The sequence below is a fragment of the Dermacentor silvarum genome, chromosome 3 (assembly GCF_013339745.2).
Source record: "Dermacentor silvarum isolate Dsil-2018 chromosome 3, BIME_Dsil_1.4, whole genome shotgun sequence".
Taxonomy (NCBI): domain Eukaryota; kingdom Metazoa; phylum Arthropoda; class Arachnida; order Ixodida; family Ixodidae; genus Dermacentor; species Dermacentor silvarum.
The window spans coordinates 110,975,412-110,998,143 of record NC_051156.1 but is presented as its reverse complement, the minus strand read 5'-3'; positions in this window follow the sequence as shown (position 1 = coordinate 110,998,143).

Here is a 22,732-nt window from a genome sequence, read left to right as displayed (position 1 = left end):
TCAAAAAATATCTGAGGTGGTTTAGTGTGAAACAGAGTGTATATCCAGTCAAGCACATATGTATACATCACTGGCCTCTTTATTAGTGAACTTTTCTGGGAGAGACATAGCTGAGTCTTGTTCGTTTCAAGGTATGACTTTTTTTTTCTTTGGAATGTTTAATTTTAGAACGCAATGTCCTGAGAAATGTCGCAGTTTCGCCCGGAAGAAGCATCGATTGCGATAGAAAACTAGCGGACAGCTATACGAAGTAAGGATAGTAGTTTTATCGACCGTGTAAAGTCGTAAACATAGGCATTCTAACTAAATTAACCAGCGTGGTGTCACGCGTGCACAAGCTAATATGAACGCATCTCACTCGATCACCGCGGAAACTCGCTGTCAAAACACTGTAGTGAGTAAGCGCGCCAGCAGCAGCGAACGAATTGACCCTCGTCCCACCGCTCACATCAACGCGAACTAAGCCACAAGCGCACAGCGCCGGACGGAAGGACTCTGCCCCGCCGCACATGGCTTTCAAGATACAGCCGCTCGGGCGGGAACGCTAAGCGTAGCAGGCGGCCTCCCCGTCCCAACCCTTCCCCCGGAGCCTTGCAGCCCGGCGGGCGCACGCGGTCGCTCGGTCGCTCGTGATAGAGCCGCTATCGCCGGCTCACCCTCGCATGCTTTCACTTGGACGTACAGAATACGGCTCGCGGCGACAATTTTATCGCCCTTGGCCTTTACAGGAAACCTCACGGCGTCGGCGACGGCAGAAATGCGCTTGGGGTGTCCATATAATTGCTATCGCAATAAAACAGTTTTATTTATGGACACTGCAACCGGATATCGGCCGTGGCGTCGCCGTGAGGTTCCGTATAAAGTCCAAGGGCGATAATATCGTTGCCGCGCGCCATATGCGCGCGTGAAATCGGGGGACGCGCGGTTTCACGGAGAGCGAACGCACGGCGGAAAGCAAACGCCACCGTCACGCAAAAGGACGTGGGGGTATGGGAGGGAGGGAGGCGGGGCGACGCTGTTCTGTGGCAGCGTCGCGTTCTTTGGCAGCGTAACCGGGAGCCAGGGCAACTGGCCACTCAATCTCCCACGCGAAAACAAGAACGCGGGAAGGCAGCGTGGGAGGGAGGAGGGGGAGCTTTTACTCTGCCAACAACTGCGCTCGTACTTTGCCCGGCTGTGGCGGTCGCCCGCACCGTCTCTTATCTCTACACGGCTGTGGCCTTTGTATGCGCTGTGCATTCGCCGCTCAGCTTCCGTTGAAGCAATCGACCGCACGAACCTTCGCCCGCTGCGGTGGCTGCGCTTGCTGCCAGCGTTTTGAGAGTCGTTGTCTGTGGTCATTCAGTGTGATCTATTCATGTTTGTTTGTGCGCGCTGACACCACGCTTGTTAATTCAGTTAGTAAGCGAATGTGTCCAAGTTTATGCAGCCGATAAAACTAGTATCTCTACTCCGAATGGCTCTCTACTAATTTGCTATCGCAATTGATGCTTCGTCTTTCGGGCGAAAACTGCGACATTTTTTTTCTTTACGGCAAGCTCCACCTGCCGAACACCGCCTATATGGTCATCAAGAGGAAAGAGTACCTTCTTCACCTTCTATCCAGAAGAACAATCTTCATATTTACGACGTGGAACTTTTGATTCTCTCGATTCTGATAAGAATGCTTTTGAGCATACAATGTGATAAGGCTTGCTTTCCAAGTTTTAATTACATGTCAAGTATCGTTTATTTGTTATCCTCGTCTACTTTCTTTTTTAAATAAATCTTGATATGAAAACATGCTGAGGTCGCAGGACGCTTTTCTTAGATAGTCTATAAAGTTTGTCAGGAATTTTCTTTTAATAATATTTCGAATGCGCCCCAGAACTTGTTAATAACCCAATGGCTCCAAAAGTGCTCATACAATCTATTTTTGTGCATATTCTCCCACCTTGAGAAACTCTGACATAGTAGTTGGCTCAGTAACATGAGCAATAGCCTTACAGTGTCTCGTGCGCCCTTGGTAGGAGTAAACGCAAACAGAAGCGCGCAAAGAACTTCCTCTTGAAAACAAGAACAACAAAGCATTATTGAGCAGCTGCAGTCGGAGTCATCTTCGTTTATGGAGGTGGCGCCCTCCTCTAGTGCGGGAGAGAATCATGACTTATTCTTCTTCTTGTTTCCTATCGTATGTTTCGTTTGTGGCCGCTGGCTTCATTTAAATACATTCCCCATGGTGCAAGTGCATGGTGACGTGTCAGAGCATGGCATAAGTCAATGATAACAGCGAGCGCTAAAGAAGCCAGCCGCAGCACTCTGATATGCGCTTCCATCGGTAAAGAGGCTGGGGCATAAAATGCCTCTGGCACTTTGCAGGTGCGAAATTGGAATCCTTCAGGGGCACTGCACCAATTTTTTGTATATACATAAAAAAATCATGAGTCATCCCACTCTGTGACGGCGGATGACCAGCGAAGCTGTTTAGCACACGACACAAAGGTTCCACATAACTTTTATATACATTCGCGTGAACGGCAGGACCGCGGCGCCTTGGAGCTGGAGGAATCTTAGACACGCGTGACGTTTCCACGGCACCGCCACCCTGGGAGAGCGAAAGAAAACTAGATACGCAAGCGCTTGGAACGCCTACAACGAGAGGGCGGTGCGAACGTAGAGATGGCCGACGCGGTTCGCACCACGGCACACCTTTGAGGAGCCTTTATTATCTACCTGGGAGTCTACTGATCTAGAAAATCGTGCCTATTGACAACTAATCTACTTAAAATGCACATCCGAGGGACGCCGACGAGCCAGCTGTGAATCAAGACGACGACGAATGCGCGAGCAGGGGCACGAGCACATTGGGGCGGGACCGGAGTTTTTGCACATGCAGAAAAAAATGTACAGAACCCTAGCCATAATCAGCTTCGCTGTAAAATGCAGCAGAGCCCATGCACTGTGGGAATTGATTTTATGCGGAGCATTTTGTTTGTTGTTGGCCACACAGGATCTTTTGCAATCACGCAATACGTTGCCAGGTGGATCAGAGTATTTGTCTAAGACGGACAAGATGGACAGCCATGTGTCCGACGTGAGCATGTGTGTGACGACAGCAGCAAGGCAACGGGGATGACGACCATATGACACCGACTGCATTATTTCTACACCAGCCGTTCAAAGCAAGCTTACTACATGCCGATTGTTTGCTCCTGCATATATGTACTGGACAAGCGTAAGCTAGAGAAACACGTATTGAGTGCGACTACGGGTCCTATGAGCCTATGAAGCACGATCTACGGGTTATACAGCCATGCGTACATGTGGCTATGTGATGTGGTGTACGTTAAAACGGTAATGGAATCAGCACTTTGGCAGTATATGTATATATATTGTCACGTGCAACAGAAGGCCTTTATGGCAAGACGTACTGCACCGGCAGAGACGAGCACTAGCCAAGAAGATGGCTGACCCCCAAAAACGAAAACTTTTTCTTCTCTCCTTGCCTGAATACTGGCTTGCGCTCGCCGCAGCTCGTGACCTGGTGGCACTTTCCCCCTGTGAAAAAAAAAAAAAAACGGGCATCGTCCCGATGCTAGTACTAGTCGACGTAGGTATAGGGGTAAAAAACCGAGGGAACAAACATAAAGTATGCACAGGTAGGGGTGATGGAGAGAAAAAAAAGAAAATAAGTCATAAAGTTGAGACGTTGTCGCACTATCGCGCGAAATAAGGCTTGCGTCGTACAACGTGCACAATTTCCGAGGGATGCCTTCGACGCTGGGGCGATATGGCACTATCCGGGAGAACTTCGTAGTTCACATCACTAACGCGACGCAGCACTTTGTAGGGTCCAAAGTAGCGACTGAGCAGTTTCTCTGACGACCCCTGGCGGCGCACCGGCGTCCACACCCAAAATTGATCACCCGGGTGGTATTCCACTTGGCGATGGTGAAGATTGTAGCGGCGTGCATCTACACTCTGCTGTTGCGTGATGCGTAGACGTGCCAATTGGCGACCTTCTTAGGCGTACTGAGTAAATTGCTCAGCGTCAGGGTTGAGCAACGCGTCGTAATCGTGTGGAAGCATTGCATCCAGCATGGTCTGAACCTCATGTCCATAGACAAGACGAAACGGCGTGAACCGCGTTGTCTCCTGGATGGCAAAGTTGTACGCAAATGTTACGTATGGTAGAACCTAATCCGACGTCTTGTGTTGTACATCGGCGTACATGGATAACATGTCGGCGATGGTTTGGTTGAATCGTTCTGTCAAACCATTGGTCTGCGGATGATATGCATGAAGTGCTCTTGCGATGGCTCGTGTAGCATAGCTTGAATACGTCGTCAATCAGCTGGGCCGTGAAAGCTGTGCCTCTGTCAGTGATCACGTACGACGGGGCTCCATGTCGAAGAACGATCTGGTATATAAAAAACTGGGCAACATCGGCAGCCGTAGCGCGTTGTAGAGCCCTTGTCTCGGCGTATCTGGCTAAGTAGTCTGTGGCGACTACGATCCACTTGTTCCCGGCGGATGATAAGGGAAAAGGCCCGAGTAAATCCATTCCTATTTGATCGAATGGTGCCATGGGTGGTGCGATTGGTTGTAGCAGCCCCGCGGGCTTCAGCGGCGGAGATTTGCGGCGTTGACATTCACGACAACTCTTGACGTAGCGCTTTACAGATGTAGAAAGTTTGGGCCAGTAGTACGCCTGTTGAACTCTGGCGAGAGTTCGTTAGGAGCCTAAGTGACCAGATGTGGGCTCGTCATGGCAGGCAAGAAGAATGTCGTCGCGCATGTCGGTAGGTATGACGAGAAGGTAGGATTTGCCGTTGCTGTTCGAGTTTTTCTTATACAAGACACCACTTCGGAGGCAGAAGGACGAGAGACTGCGAGAAAGGTGTCGAGGTATGGGAGAGTTGCGTCCTTCGAGGTTTTCGATGATTGCGCGGATTTCGGCATCCTCGCGCTGTCGTGTGATCAAGTCCGTTGCAGTGAGGACCCCAAGAAATCCGCTGTCATCCTCAGCGTCCGTATCACAAACTTCGGTGGGTGCGCGGGACAACAAATCAGCATCTTCGTGCTTGCGGCCTGACCTGTATACGATGGTCAGATCGAATTCCTGCAGACGAAGGCTCCATCATGCGAGTCGTCCAGCGCGGTCTCGTATATTGGTCAACCAGCACAATGAATGATGGTCGGTCACTACTGTGAAGGGGCGACCGTAGGGGTAAGGCCGAAACTTCATGGTCGCCCATACCCCTGCAAGGTACTCTTTCTCTGAGGTGGAATAGTTTCCTTCTGCACGTGAAAGAGTGCGGCTGGCATAAGCTATCACACGCTCTGTGCCATCTTGGTGTTGGACCAGGATGGCGCCAAGACCCACGTTGCTGGCGTCAGTATGGACTTCCGTATCAGCGTCCTCGTCAAAGTGAGCAAGAACTGGTGGTGTCTGCAAACGCTCCCGCAGCTCGCTGAAAGCCGCGTCCTGCTCTTCATTCCAGACAAATGGTATATCTTCTCGTGTGAGGCGAGTCAGAGGTTCGGCAATCCAAGAAAAATTGGGGATGAAGCGGCGATAGTATCCGCAAAGCCCCAGAAAGCGACGGACTGCTTTCTTGTCACGGGGAACAGGAAACGAGGCTACGGCGGTGGTCTTGTCAGGGTCAGGCCGAACGCCATCCGCGCTCACAACATGGCCGAGAAACTTAAGTTCTTTATAACCGAAGCGGCATTTCTCTGGTTTCAGCGTGAGGTTAGCGGCGCGGAGAGCGTCCAGTACAGTCTTCAGACGATTCAGGCGCTCCTCAAAGGTCGCCGAAAATACGACGACGTCATCAAGATAAACGAGGCAAGTATGCCACTTCAGACCAGTGAGAACAGTGTCCATCATCCTTTGGAATGTCGCAGGTGCAGAACACAAGCCGAAAGGGAGCACTTTGAACTCATATAGGCCATCCGGTGTAACAAAGGCAGTTTTCTCGCGATATCGTTCATCAACTTCAATCTGCCAGTATCCACCTTTCAAATCTATAGATGAAAAATACTTGGCGCGTCGCAGTCTGTCGAGTGAATAATTGATGCGAGGCAGTGGATAGACGTCTTTTTTAGTCACGCTGTTTAGCCGCCTGTAGTCAACGCAGAAACGTAGCGTTCCGTCCTTCTTCTTCACGAGGACGACCCGCGATGACGAGGGACTTTTGGAAGGCTGTACAACATCGTCCTGAAGCATCTCTTCGACTTGCGTATGTATCGCGTCACGTTCTTTGGCCGAAACTCGCTAAGGCTGTTGTTTTAGGGGCGAGACGTCGGTATACGTAATGATTCGGTGTTTCGTGATGGGCGTCTGACGCACCTTAGAGGACGAGGCAAAACATTCTTGGAATTGATGCAGCAATTCATGGAGCGCTATTCGTTGTTCCTCCGGCAGAGTCGAATTAATGTCAACTTTGCCAAGTGATGCAGTCGCGGCCCCCGGTGTTGATTGGAGATCATTGTCCAGTGATGCAGACGTAAAACATTCAGCAATCTCCGTTATGGGGTAGGCGAGAGCGATGGCAGTGCGACGAAAAAGGTGACGGTACTCATTACTAAAATTCGTCACAAGCAGCAGTAGAACGTCCGTCACGAAGCGTGACAAGGCTGCGAGCGGCGCAGATACCTAGTGTGAGCAAGAGCGACAAGTTGCCTTCAGCGACTGCCTCACCGTCACGTAACTTGTCGCACACGACATCAACGAGGACACTCGAAAGCGGGGGTAACGCGACGTTGTCGGCATAAACGCGAAATGTGCGATCAATATATATATATATATATATATATATATATATATATATATATATATATGTGTGTGTGTGTGTGTGTATGTGTGTGTCTGTGTGTTTGTGCGTGTGTGCTATCTAACAGAGCGTTTCAACTCGTGCGCGTCACATGTCGTGCGCTGTCATGTGACGCCCGCGCCAGACCTGTCATCGAGCTAGATGAATTAATTTCGAACGTGAAGAGTATGTGTATACGGCGTTATCCTAGTGGATAGAATATTTCCAGAAGTTGTCTACGCAGTCTTGTAATTATTTTAAGTAAATCGTGTTCTGAAACGACATCGACAGCATGTCAACCAACGTGTAATTGATACTTCATTAGGGTCGTTGCCTGTTTGTGTTATGTCAAGCACGAGCGAGTATTGTCAGCGATAGCATTGGAGAGAAAGCGGTGAACTAAGTCCGCAAAAAGTACTTGAGGATCGCAGAAACGTCCCCCTGATGTATCTGATGTTCCAGTCGTTATTGTCGAGCACACAATATAAACGGTCATCGTGCAAATCCGCGATGCCATGGCGGCAAGTCACGATAGCATGCAATGCAAATATGGCCACGCTGATTCATTAAGATTGCGATATGCTGTATTATCCATCGTTACGTCGCCACATGTGAACTTTTCCAGAGCTTGAAAAAGCCGTCTATCTAACCTAAATGTTTTCTTCTATTTCTCGATTTACCACACTAGTTCTTTCATTAAGCTATTTTTCAACTCAATCGGCCCTTTCCGTCTGTTTATTTTCGCAAAGAGTGTGTCTATCGCTCTGGTTACCAACAACGCCCTACGGTGAGGTCGCCGGCGCTGACGCTCAATGGCGGAAAAAATGGGGGAACCTTAACGGAACCAATAGGTCCAAATCAAAAGCCGTCCACGATTGCGTCTCTCGTAGGCGCTCTGCGACGTTCGGACGCTCAAGGCCCGTTTATAATCTGACGTTACCGGCGCGCGGGCGAGTGTCGCTTGCGGCAAGTCTCACTAAGCCGGTTGCACTGCACCAGCCAAAATGAAAAATACTCGCTGCCCAAGCGGTGCCGCTAAAGCACCTCTAAAGAGCGCCCCCAACGTCGAGTTCATTAGTTTTGAGTAGGGGGAAAGGTGGCCGTATGCTGCTGTAAGCTCAGGAGCGCAACGGGGACGCCACGCTCGCTTTTGTTGCGTTTTGGATTTCGGCAAATTTTAGGTGTACAAGAATTATTCAGGCCAACCACTCTTCGATAAGGCAGGAAGCTCATCAACGCGCAGTACGTTTACGACGCGCAGGAAACTGAAGGGACCATTTCGGCGCTCTGCCACTCGCAAGTGGAGAGAATGTCCTACGACGCTGAAATCCGGGTATGTTCTATGAAGCATGTTCACGTGATTAGCGACGAAGAGATAGCGACGAATCGACGAAGAGATTGCTCTTAAGAAAGCCAAAATGATATGCAATAAACTACGAAACGGAATCATGAAAGGTCCATCGATTACGTATGGTCCGAATTCGTGCAATCGGGCCGCCGTGGGTCTATGCCGTTTCTGCAACACAGTCAATCGCGAAAGCACTTTTGCAGTGCGAGAACTTGAGGTCTCGCTGATTTGTTCAAAGTGGAGTGATGATGTCTCTCAGCCCCTTTTCTTCCATAAGTACTACGGACAGAAGTAGTATATATTGTGACGGGACGTCAATTAGATAAAATAGGGACAGGATTTATATACAGGGACTGTTGACAGAGATGGCCAAGATGGCTGAACACGCGCACCGCTCCCCGGCGATCGTCGTCTTCTTCCTTAATGCAAGGAGGCGGCCCGTAACATCTAACCGCCCCGGGAGGCGGAGCACCGTCTCGGCGCAGACTAATTACACGAGGAGGCGACGGAAAAGGACGGTTTCAGTCGGGATATGTGCACGACGTCACGAGATGGCAGGGTAGATGGTGAAGAACTGTTCAGTGGGGCGATTTCATAGTTCACGTCACTAAGTTGCCGTAAAACCTTGTAAGGTCCAGTTTAACGCGATAAAAACTTTTCGGAGAGACGACGCGAAGAGAAGGGGTCCAGAGAAGCACAAGAGATCCCGGATAAAAGCAGAGGTGCCGGTGGCTGCGGTCATAACTGTCCTTTTCCATTATTGGGAGTCGGATAGTCACTCATGAGCGATCTGACGTGCCAGGTGGGCTCGCTCGGCAGCAACGCGGGCATACTCAGTGGTATGTTGTATAGAGCACTGCACGGGCTCGGGCTTAACCGAAAGCCCGGGCCCGGCCCGGCCCGTGGGCCGGGCCGGGCCGGGTAGAGCAGTTTTTTCACGGGCTCGGGCCGGGCTCGGGCACGGCGTGCGCTTTTTGACCCGGGCCCGGGCCGGGCTCGGCTTTTTTGACGCGGGCCCGGGCCGGGCTCGGGCATTCTGCGAGTTATTCTCGGGCTTCTCAACTCTGAAAAACATGTACTTTTCGGTCTCGGGCCGGGTTCGGGCCAGTTTCGAGTCGGGCTCGGGCCGGGCTCGGGCTTAAGGTAAAGGGGTGGCGGGCCGGGCCGGGCGGGTAACGTAAATTATTTCCGGGCCCGGGCCGGGCCCGGGTCTCGCAATAAAAGTTTTGATCGGGCTCGGGCGGGCCGCCCAATGTAAAAACGGGCCCGGGCCGCGCCCGGGCCGCAAAAATCGGCCCGTGCAGTGCTCTAATGTTGTATAACAGCAGGTAGGAGCGTGTCAAAAGGCAATGCAGGATGGTGCCTATACAGGAGGTAAAATGGCGAAAAACTGGCGGTGTCGTGACGGGAGGAGTTGTACGCGAGCGTGACTTATGGCAAAGCGCTGTCCCAGTCTCGATGATCGTCAGACACGTACATCGACAGCATATCGGTTAAGGTGTGGTTCAGCCTTTCGGTGAGCCCTTTGGTCTGCGGGTGGTACGCAGTAGTTAGCTTGTGCTCCACAGAACAGGAACGAAGGAGGTCATCGGACAACTTTCGACAAGAAGTAGCGGCGTCGGTCTGTGAGCAGTTGCCGAGGAGCACCATGACAAAGGATGACGTCATGAAGGAGGAAATCGGCTACGTCAGAGGCGCAACTAGTCGGCAATGCTGGCGTGATGGCAAAACGCGTAGCGTAGTCGGTCGCAACTGCGATCCACTTGTTCCCTGAAGCAGACGTAGGAAATGAACCGAGCAGGTCGAGACCGACGCGGTAGAATGGCTCCAGGGGTTTGTGAATAGGATGCAGAAGGCCTGCAGGCAACCCCGAGGGCCGTTTACGTCGCATCGAATGGATCGGTACAGACCAGGCCCGAAAAACCGGCGCCGCACGCGATCGTATGTGCGGGATATGCCAAGATGGCCAGTGGTCGGGGCATCGTGCAGTTCTTGGAGAACAGTAGCACGAAGATGCTTGGGGAGAATAAGCAGAAGCTCTGAGTCGTCGGGAGTGGTACTACGACGGTAAAGAATATCGTTGTGAAGCTCAAACAGACGAAGCGATGGGCCGGGCTGACGAGAATGGGGGCGGCCAATTATAGATCGTAACGTGTCGTCACTTTGCTGTTCAGCGCGTATGGTGGCCAGATCTGCAATAGCCATGACGAAGTCACCGGTATCACATTCGGCGGTGTCGGGAGGGTCGACAGGGAAGCGTAATAAACAGTCAGCATCTTGGTGCATCCGGCCAGATTTGTAGAGCACGTCAAAAGTGTTCTCCTGTAGTCGTAACGCCCTGCGGCCAAGCCTTCCTGTAGGATCCTTCAGCGACGACAGCCAGCAAAGGGCATGGTGGTCCATGACAACTGAAAACGCTCATCCGTTCGGAATTCGAACGCTCGGAATTCGAACGCTCGAATTCGAACGCTCGGAGTTCGAACGCTCGGAATTTATCCATAGCCCCGACCAAAGCCAGGCATTCGCACTCAGTTATCGAATAATTCCGCTCCGACGACGAGAGAAGGCGGCTAGCGTAGGCAATGACACGGTCATGATCGTTCTGGCGTTGGGAGAGTACTGCACCTATGCCGTGGCCACTAGCGTCGGTGCGAACTTCTGTAGGAGCCGACGAGTCATAATGCGTGAAAATGGGCGGTGAAGCCCGTAAACTGATCAGGGTGGTGAATGTGTCAGCTTGTGCACGACCCCAGAAAAAAAAGATGTCCTTCTTGAGTAGGTCAGTAAGCGGCCGGGCAATGTCGGCCAAATTCCTGTCAAAGCGGCGGAAGTAGGGACACAAGCCTACAAAGCTTCGTACATCGCCAACTGAGGGAGGAACAGGAAAATCTCGGACGGCACGCACCTTGTCGGGGCCAGGTTAGACACCGCTAGCACTAACAAGGTGACCGAGAACGGTGATGTGACGCCGAGCGAAACGACACTTTGATGAGTTACGTTGCAGGCCACAACGGCGAAACACATCGAAAATGGCCGACAGGCGGGCTATTTGGTCCTCAAAAATAGGCGAAAAGACAATTACGTCATCTGGATAGCGTAAACACGTAGACCATGCACTTATAGCCCCGAAGGAGACAATCCATCATTCGCTCAAAGGTTGCGGGGGCCTTACAGAATCCAAAAGTCTTTTCACCGTCCATGGCATCAACGGTAATCTGCCAGCATCCGGAGCGTAGGTCGATGGAAGAAAAGTACGTGGCGCCGTGGAGGCAGTCCAAGGCGTCATCGATTCGGGGCCGAGGGTAGACGTTCTTGCGTGTGATGTTGTTCAAGTGTCGGTAGTCAACACAAAAGCGCCCGCTTCCGTCTTTCTTTTTTTTAACACGAAAGTGTTTTATGCCGGCGTCCACCAAGACTTCACTGACGTATTTCCGTCACGGAAATACGTCACACGAACATACACGAACATAATACAAAGAAAGAAACCAGAAGAAAAAGTTCCACAATCATGCAAAATTTGGAAATCGAACCCACGACCTCTCGGTCCGCGACGATAGATCGCCGAGCGTTTAACCCATTGCGCCACAAACGCATTTGCAGAGAGCTACACAGACGCGCCTTATATATCTAACACTCCTCCGTGTACCCGCGCTCTTGCTCGGGGCGGTGCCGCCGCCTACGAGCAGAAAAGAGAAGTACTGCATTATGACACTAACGCGCACCGACAGTGAACGCTTCGGTGGTCTCAGCACTACGACGCCTCGATGCCAGCATTCGAAGGGACGCTGGCATCAAGAAGCACTACCAACGCGTTCTCGCAGAAGCACTACTAGGTGGCGTTCACCGTACTCAGCACAGCGGAGCGTGGCCTCCGCAATTAGCTCTGAAAATGTTTCTGAAGTTGATCGCGGAGGCTGCAATTACGACGCGCTGTACGCGCTGATTTGACTCGGTGACGATTCAGTTACGTGCTTTGTCTTGCGCGTTGTATTAGTGTGTCAGTTACGTGCTTCGTCTTTCGCGTTGTGCTAGCGTGTGCAGCGTAGTGCAGCTTCCATATGCACGACGGTTGCTCATGGTCATCGACGTTGGTAGTCGTGATGGAGGAGACGTGCCACCAGGCGTCAGCGTGGGTGCATCAACGCCTAAGGGCGCTTTAGCCACAAAACACCAATAGACATTATATATCAATGTGCAATAAACATTAAACTACTTCTGTGAAGACACGTTTCACTTTCGTGTTCTATACCGATTCCTATATAAGAGGGATCAACCATTTTTTTACTAGCATCACAGGGGACGCCCACGGACTGGAAGAAGGCTCGATAACCCCTTTTGTGATCATTTTGTCAACTTCGCCTTAGATCACACGACGTTCGCCGAGGGAGACACGATAGGAACGGCGACTAATAGCGCTCGCGTTCCCTGTGTCGATGCGATGTTGGACAACGGACGTTTGGCTCAGAGAACGATCGTCGAAGTCGAAAATGTCGTCGTAAGACTCCAGGAGGCGGCGAAGGTCAGTAGCTTGATCAGAAGGAAGGTCAGCAGGGATCATTCCGACAAAGACATCGTTCGGCGAACTGCGTGTGGTGCAAATGAAGGACGAACTGGAGGGACTGGTGGGATCCAACGTCCAAATTTCGCAGTCTTCTGCAGCGGTGATGGCGGCGAGTGGCATGCCTGCCGGAATCAGTTGAGAAGAGGCGCTGAAGTTTAAAATAGGAATGGCGATGCGGTTGCCGGTGACAGTCACGAGGTTTTTTTGGCGGGCAGAACATCTGTTACCGGGTGTAGCACGTAATTACCATCAGCGACAGGAGGGCTCGAGACCATGGCAATATGCATGGCGGTTTGGGGGGGGCACGCGCTCATAGTCGAGAGAGCAGAGACGGGCCGAAGGCGTGGGTTGGGCATCGGCTAGGTGAGGTAGTTCGAACTGCAAGAGGCTAGTTGCACAGTCAATGAGGGCAAAATGAGTTGCGAGAAAGTCCAGACCAAGTATAACGTCGTACGGACATTGCTCAAGAACGGCAATAAAACAGTAGTTGGGTGACTGGCGTTTGTGACGCGGGCGGTGCACATGCCAAGCATGGTGGGAGTTCCTCCATCGCCCACAATTACAACGTGGGAAACAGCAGGTGTGACCACCTTCTTTAGGCGACGGCGAAGACCAGAGCTCATGAGAGAAATGTAAGCCCCTGTGTCGACAAGCGCAGAAATCGTCACGCCATCAACGTCAGCGTCCAACACACAGCGTCGAGTCGGCACAGTAACTAGAGGGTTTTGGGGCAGAGTCGTAGATGTAGCGTTACCTCTGGGAGCTGCATCTTTTAGTTTTCAGGAGTTAAGGAGCCACGGGTGCTCGGCGACGGGGCGTGGCGAGGTGGCGGGAAGCGGGAGGACGGACGGCGGTACGGTTGCGAACGCGACTGGTGACATCTAGGTGACGGCGAGCGGCAGGATCATGTCGTGGCAGGGTCAGGATTGTAGGGGTGTGCCGCAGATAGTGGCTCAAAAGGGCTGCAATCAATGCGGCGAGCATGGCCAAAGGATGGAGCACGTGGCGGGAACGACCAGTGGTTGTTACAGTAGCGAGCAACGTGCCCGACACGGCGGCAGTTAAAGCAGATAGGCCGACCGTCTTCAGTTCGCCAATGAGCGCGAGAGGTACGGCGATCGATACCCCGCACCTCCACCAATGTATCATGGGGTGTCAAATAGATAAAAGAGGGATATTATTTATATACAGGGACTATTGACAGAGATGGCCAAGATGGCTGAACACGCGCAGCGTTCCCCGGTGATCGTCTTCTTCCTCAATGCAAGGAGGCGGCCCGTAACAATATATACATATATCGAAAGCTGAGCATAGCAGAAGGAAATGAGCAACCTAAGAGATTATGTGCAATGTTGTGACATTATGTCTTACAACAGCCGTTTGTAATGTAGGTAACTACTGTGCTACGCAAACGCCACACACACCTACTAAACCTCTCCATTTCGCTTGTGGGGTCAGCTGGAAGGGGCCGGGTGTAAACTGACGGAAAAATGGCACGCAGGGTGACCAATAGCGTCTTTTTTCTCATATCCAACTTACCGACGACTGCATATTCATGTGTTCCGCGCCGACAGCCACTGCGTGTCGTCAGGACTAGATATAGTACAGAGAACACGTGCAAGAAAGGTTCTAAACACCCTTGATGCATACGTACGTAGTAGACAGCGTTTCTATTGCGTACTTACTTCACTCGTCGGACAGCACGTATTCAGCACTCGCGTGGCTGCGCTTCGTACGGCTTTCCGGGGAACCACAAAGGGGAACCGATAGAACCGTGCATCAGGATTGCAACCCTCGTATTCATGACAATTCACTACGCAACAATAACGGCGGCTACCACGCTTCGGCGCCTCGCGCTGCTCAGCGTAGTGGCCAGGTTCTCCTACTTTCGACGCGGTTTGTCGAAGCAGAGAACGCTCGCTTTCATGTCCGACGATGCAGGCGGTAGCACACAAGGTCGTGCGTTCGTTTCAAGCCGTTTTCGAGTCTGAAGGTTACTCACAAAATTTAATAGAACGCACAAAGCGAGCGAGGCCTAGGCAAATCCTGAGGCGCCGTCCATCTTAGCCTACCCAGCGAACTTCGTTGCACGCCACCAGGCTGCGCCACTGTACTTTCTAAACTCCAGCGAGTCCGCCCTATCCTTCGACGTGCGAGCCATCGGCTGGTATCTTCGGAGCGTGCGCATAATGATCCCAAACCCGCGCGCCAATTGAACTTCTGTTTGCGACCGTCGGCGAAGCGGCGTTAGCACCTTTCTACAGTGGCTAGAATAGCCTTTCTTTCTTCGCGTGCAATGCATTGTGGGTCGGCGCAGTCGGCGTGACCAACGCGTGGATGGAGCAAGAGCCATCTCGACGTGGGGCACGTCAGAGGGCGTTGGCCGCATCCGGTTACGTTGGCTGTGCCAGTGCGTCGAACTATAGAGGCTGTTGTTATCGCCAACGTGATGTTGCATGTGCGTACGCGCGCGCGCGCGCTTACGCTACGTCGGACTATATCCGCGCCTTAATTACGTCATCCGACTGAAGCTGACGCGGAGTGCTTCGGACGATTATCCTAGCTCGTGGACTCCACAAAAAGAAAGAAAAAATCCGTGGCTGCATTTCGGGAGGTCACTGCAAAGCCCGGAGCGGGGTTTGCCTCTTCGCGACTGAACGCTCTTACGAAGACAAGGCATTCCCAGCCGACGAGCGGTTATTCTTGGTCAAGAACACCGATAACGCTGGCAGGACAAGCTCTGCGGTGAAGTTCAGTGCGCAAGGATAGCTTTCTATTTTGATTTTTGTTTCATTGACGTCATCACTACGTCACCGCGCGAAGTTTGAAAAGTCTAAGGTGTAGTACACCACGTAGTGGCACTCACGCGAACTACACCCTGATGTCCAGAAAAGCTGGACATCAGGGTCATAGTGACCAACGAGCAAAGGGTACCGAGAGAAGGTCCATCAGATGTTTGCAGACAAACTCAAATGGCACTTCTACCGGACGCTTCAAACGTTCATTCCAAGGAATAAAGTATGGATGATTTACCAGCTTCTTAGTGGCCCTATAATGACCACCTTTTCGAAGTTCAAGTAAAATTTAAGCGCTTCGCTTCGTACACGATGCAAATCCGAGCATCGCGGCATTGAGTAACCGCAAACTTATGCGCAAGGTGCTCGTACGCTAAAACACCCAGCCCTTCCCGCCAGCCCGCAGGTTGAACGAGTTTTCAGGGTCGCTGGCGGACGTCTTCACAAAAAAAAAAAAATAAAATTATCCAAATATAATTTTGAAAAGTTCATTCTTACTGAAGATAAACAACGTGCGAAAAGCTGCAGAGGACGCATTGACAGGCCACCTCGTTCTATATACTGTATTTCTGTATTGTTAATAAAATATGGAGGAAAGTAAGTTTAAAGTAATCAATTATCCTTCATAAATAATGGATGGATGGATGGATGTAAAACTTTTTAATGAAATGTTTTCGTATGGAAGTAATTGGTAAACGTAATTTATTAAATTTTTGATGTTAGTTTATTCGGTTAATTTTTTTGTAATTTGCACGAGTATGATTTACATAAAAAGGAATAGTTGAGGCCTTCGCACTGAGTGAAGACTACAAAAACTTGCAAACAGCAAGTTTTTGAACATTAAGTTAATCCGGCATGAGGTTATAAGATGCCAATGACACCATGAAGATATTGTGAAACAACGGCCGATGTTATGCCTTTATTTCCGAGCAGCCGCCCGAGTCAGAGACGAAGCACCGCACGAGACAAAAGATGATGATGAGTCGTATGTACAAATGACGACGACGATATGCACAAATAGCGCTCACACAAGATGATGAGTCGTATGTACAGATGACGACGACGATATGCACAAAATGCGCTCACACTAACTTCCCCCCCTTCAGGAAAGCGGTCAGCAAGACCGCAAGCTAGAAAGGGTAGGTACGGCGAATGTAGGGTTTCAGGCGAGATACGTGAACGATTTCCGTAGTGCGGCGGCGGCGGTCAGTAGCTGAGCTGACAGGAGTGACGCGGTAGTTAAGGGCCGAAGTTCTTTGCAAAACGGTGTAGGGGCCGAAATATCTGTGGTGATAATTTTCACAGAGCCCCGGTGCGCGAACAGGTGTCCACAAAAGAACTTCGTCGCCTGGGCGGAACGAAGCAACGCGACGAGTCGCGTCACAGCGAATTTTCCTTTTGTCCTGAATGGTGGCGGTGTTGGCGCGGGCGATTTCACGGCAGCGGGTGATGCGAGCAGCAAATTCTTCAGGAAGAGACGCGGATGGAGCAGCAGGTGCTGAAAGGAGCGTAGTGTCCAAGACGAAAGACGGCGCACGACCGTACACAAGCAAGAAGGGACTGTAATTGGTTGTACGTTCGACGGCAGTATTATACGCAAACGTCAGGAAAGGTAGAATGGTGTCCCAGTTGGTTTGATCGGGTCGAACATACATTGACATCATGTCGGACAAAGTTCTATGAAAACGCTCTGTAAGACCATTTGTTTGCGGACGGTACGCTGATGTGGTCTTATGGGTGGTGTCAGAGGCCTGGAGGACTTCACGAAGCACATGCGAAAGGAACATCTTGCCACAGTCACTCAGGAGGACACGAGGTGCGCCGTGGCGCAAAACGATAGCGTGCACGAAAAACTCGGTGACTTCGGAGGCAGTACCAGAGCGAACAGCAGCTGTCTCAGCGTACCGCGTGAGATAATCCACTGCGGTAACGATCCATCGGTGACCAGCGGGCGTGAGTGGGAGGGGTCCGTACAAGTCTATGCCCACAATTTCGAAGGGGGTGGACGGGCATGGTAGATGTTGCAGAGGACCGGCTGGAAGGGATGTCGAGCGTTTTCTGTGTTGGCATGACGCGCAGGAGCTAACGTATTTGGCGACATAGATGGAAAGACCCGGCCAGAAACAACGCGTTTTGATGCGGTCGTAGGTCTTAAGAAAGCCCAAGTGGCCAGCCGTCGCGTCGTCGTGAAATGCTTCTAATACTTGGAGTCGAAATGAGCGAGGTATGACTGGTACCCACCGGTTACCGGAAGGATGGTAGATTAATCGAGATAACGCTCCACCCTGAAGCTTAAAACGGGAAAGTTGTCTTAAGCGACTGTTGAGGGGTCGTGCCAAGCCAGTAAGTCGGTCGATCAGCGTTCGGCAGTATGGGTCAGTACGCTGGAGTGAGACGAGGTCAGTAGACGGAAGAAAGTCAACTGAGGCAACCGCCTGTCTTGGGCTACTGGACGTGTGCTGAGACGTGTGGCTAGATGGTGACGTGCAGACCGAAGGTAAAGCATGGGCGTTTGGAGACAGTGGGCAGCGTGACAAAGCGTTGGCATCCTGATGTTGTTTGCCGGACCTATACGTGACAGTGAAGTCATATTCCTCCAAGCGCAATACCCAACGGCCGAGGCGTCCAGACACGTTTTTCAGGGACGACAACCAACAGAGAGCATGATGGTCGGTCACACTTGTGAAATGGCGGCCGTAGAGATAGGGTCGAAATTTTTGTATTGACCACACGATGGCGAGGCATTCCTGTTCTGTAATTGTGTAGTTGCGCTCAGCAGGAGAAAGAGTACGACTTGCATAAGCCACGACTTGCTCTTCAGACTTCTGATTCCGCTGCAGCAGGACAGGGCCAATTCCATGCCCACTGGCATCAGTGTGTAGAATAGCCGGGGCGGTTGCATCGAAATGACGGAGCACGGGCCCTGACGTGAGAAGTCGTTTGACGGTCTGGAAGGCGGCTTCACAGTCGTCCGACCAAGCAAAGGACGCGCTCGAAGTCAGAAGTTTGTGTAGAGGAGCGGTGATGGTGGCGAAGTCACGGACAAAGCGGCGGAAGTAGGACGCGAGTCCTAGAAAGCTTCGGAGTTCTCTAAGTGTGGTTGGTGGCGGAAATTGCAGCACTGCAGCGATTTTATCGGTATCAGGCTGGATGCCATGCTTACTGACGACGTGGCCCAATACTTTAATGCTTCGGCTTGCAAAGCGGCACTTTTTAGCATTGAGTTGGAGACCAGCCTTTGCTAGACACGTCAGAACTTGGTCTAGACGTTGTAGGTGCTGGGAGAAACTCGACCAAAAGATGACAATGTCGTCCAAGTAACAAAGGCATGTCTTCCATTTTAAGCCACGGAGTACTGTATCTATCATACGTTCAAACGTAGCTGGCGCATTGCACAGTCCAAAAGGCATCACGTTAAACTCGAAAAGGCTATCAGGTGTAGCAAACGCAGTCTTTTCTTTATCTTGCTCATGCATTGGAATCTGCCAATATCCGGAGCGCAAGTCGAGGCTCGAGAAATACTCGGCACCTTGTAAGGTATCCAAAGCATCGTCAATACGAGACATTGGATAAACATTCTTGCGGGTAATTTTGTTTAGCGCCCTATAATCGATGCAAAAGCGCACAGAACCATCCTTTTTTTTAACAAGCACAACAGAAGAAGACCAAGGGCTTGCTGAAGGCCTTATAATGTTGCGTGTCTGCATGTCGTTCACTTGTTCTTCTGTAACTTTTCGCTCCGAAGGTGACACACGGTACGGGCGACGGCGAATGATGCGAGAGCCGTCTGTTTCAATTCGATGAGTAGTTACAGTGGTCTGACCCAGGCCTCGCGAAGAAACGTCAAAACAAGGTTCATGCTTCATTAAAATGGTGAGGAGTGCATCCGTCTGGGCCGGATTGAGATCTGCACTCAAGGTGGCCTTAATAGCACTAGTGTGGCCTTCTGCGGGCGTACAATGCGCGGAAGATGTGGCAGGCGAAACACTGACGACACATACCGGCGCAGCGTCGGCGAGCTTGGCGACAGTAGACCCTTTCGGCAGCAGTAGTGGCTCGGGAGTCGTATTAAAGGCTGTGAGGTTGGCCTAGTCACTCGAGAACCGAACCAAGCAAGAAGCGATGGCGAGTCCTCGAGAAATGCAGCGCTGAGAAGGTACAACCAATGCGTCTCCGTCGACAATGTCTGTTGACTCAAGGGTAAGAACACGTTCTTCGTCTGGTGGGATAATAAAATCCGCTGCTGCAATGAGGTTGGGACACGGGGAATCGAAAACTGGATAAGTCTCGGTGTCGCTGATGTGAATCCTTGGGTCGCCGCACGAAATTAGTGCAGAAGCAGCGCACAGGAAGTCCCATCCTAATATCATCTGATGAGCGCACGTCGAAAGCACCGCAAGTTGCACATGACGACGAATACCGTCTATCAGAACGCGAGCTGTGCACTGTCCGGTAGGAAAGATGGGAACGTCATTGGCGCCACATAGGACTGGACCAACATACGGCGTTTGCACTTTTCGCAGACGGAAGCACAGTTCACGATGTATAACAGAAAGAGCGGCTGCAGTATCTACAAGGGCGTCGACGGAAACACCTTCCACACAAACTGAAATTGAACGTATTTATTTTTCTAAGCAGTCAACGAAGTCAGTTTCAAGCCTACTTCTAATAGCCTCTCATCGGTGTGCATTTACCCGGTCATTGAGACAAACTAACTACATCATGGTCATTCGGTTTTGCGAAACTGCATTTGTTTAGAAGAAACTACAAAATGTTGCCTCCACAAGCCTACCCCGCCTGAAATGTTGCTCGCCATATTAAGCACGCCTTTAAAAATGTTGACTAAAGGCTGTTTCACCCTCATAATTTTACCTGCCCATGCGCATAAGCCATAAAGTTCACCGCATTTTGGGAAATTTGATCGGGAAGACTGTGTTAACTCTTTCCTAAAAAGCAGGTAAATTATGCTACGATATTAAAACACGGATAATACGCTAGGAGTGTGCGTCAGTAAATAAATTGAAAGGCCGCATTTGGAACTTAGTTTCAAAATTTCCTTCGTTGCGCAGCTAAGACTTTCATCTCGGAATAATTGTGAAACCTTGGAATATTGGGAGTATGTATATATATTGCGTGTATTTATTGTGCACTTCTTCATCATCTGTACATTATCATCATCATGCGTGTGCCCCTCATCTTCATCGCGCGTGCGGGCGCATCATCATCAGCGTGGTCTGTGTCGAAGGCTGTTCAGGCTGGTTGTGGTCGCGTATAACACCGCCGTTCAACGCACAACCGGTTACTCGCCTTTCTACCTTGTTTATGGCCGTTCACCCAGTTCCTTTCTCGATGTTTCTTTTTTCTCTGCCCCTGTCAGTCCATCTCGATCTTCCTGGGAAGAATATGTTTCCCTCCTCATCCATTGTCGCCAGCATGCCCGCGTCAACACCGTAGCCAGACAGCGGGACCGCAAGGATCATTATGACGCATATCATCGCGTAGTATTCTACCAGCCTGGCGATGAAGTGCTCCTCTGGACACCAGTTCGCACTCCTGGGTTTGCGAGAAGTTTCAGCGTAAGTTTATTGGCCCCTACACGGTCCTGGAAATGACTTCGCCAGTTAATTAACGAGTGACACCTGTTGTTTCCTCAACTAACCGCAGTTGCCGCTCTACCGAAGCGGTCCCCGTTTCTCGTATGAAGCCCTTCACGCGGCGTTCCCCGTACCTTTAGGCAGCGGCCAGGATGGCCGCTTTCGCGCGAGGGAAATTAGTGTGGGCATTTATTGTGCACTTCTTCATCATCTGTACATTATCATCATCATGCGTGTGCCCCTCATTTTCATCGCGCGTGCGGGCGCATCATCATGGGCGTGGACTGTGTCGAAGGCTGTTCAGGCTGGTTGTGGACGCCACCCTTCTTCGCCGTGTCGTCTCTCGGGCTCAATAAAGGTCCGCCCTTACTGTGACGTCACAAGATATATATATATATATATATATATATATATATATATATATATATATATAATGATAGCGGTGATGATATGAAGCAATCCAAGTCCTGTGTCAGACGTCGCAGTAGGAGTTCTGGCACCATATTTATCACCTGTGCTTATTTAGGCTCCAGAAAATGCTCTCTACACAAGCTTTCTCTCATCAAAATGCTATCGTACTGCGGCTATCGAACCTGCGTCCATGCTATCGACTGGCTATCGAACCTGCGTCCTCGCACTCACAAACAGACGACCATAGCTACTTGGATAACATGGAAAATGTACCATCAGGAATTGTACATTTCGGCTATGATTAACATTGTAAGCAAAAATTTGCACGTGTAAGTAGACGGTCATGGTTGCCGCTACGTGAAAATGGACGCTAGTTCATCCATCAAAGGTACACATTCGGCAGATATCTGCCTCGTTGCAGACAACTGAATTAAATAAAAGGAAAACTCCTATCAAAACAAAAACAAATCAGCAGCGTTGTTCGCCACCAAACGTCACCGGTAAATCATTCAACCACCTTCGTGACAAACCTATCACCCTGGGGCCTATCATCTATCATCCTGGTACTGGCCAAGAGACATGAGTTCAACGTTTCAATCTATCCGCAAGATTATGGGAGCAGTCAAGGACGGTATTCAACATCTGTAAATTGGGGTCCGTCGAGAGACAAATCTAAAAGCAATATGAATTTTGTCCCAGTTACTCACCCGTCAAAACAAAACCTACCAGACGACGATGTGAAGGCTCTACAGGATTTGAAGAACAAAATCTTCGTTGTCCTCCCAGCTGGAAAAGGCAACATCACTGTCGCCATGGATGGAGCTGACTACGAAAAGACAGCAGAGCATCTTCTTGACCGATAAGCATAGGCCAAGATCAAGAAAGATCATACATCGAAAACACAAACACTTCGAGCACTTCGTGGAAATGGCGTCCAATGTGAGTTCCGATGAAAACGACTGCAAGGTGTCCTCTGATGCGATTTCTCTGTTCACTAGTGTGCCATGCGCCCCTCGCGCTTTCTGTGAAATTTACGCTCGATCGTGACCCCACACAGAAGGACCGCACTCCATTTTCTATTATTCACATCTGTCCGTTACTGCAATTCTGCCTTTGAAGCCCTCATTTCTCTTTCTACTGTCGCCTCTCTCTGCTGTCGGTAGCCTCCTCCCTCGTTCAAAAGACCACGTTCCAGCCTTAAAAGCGCAGATCCTTGTGTACAGGAT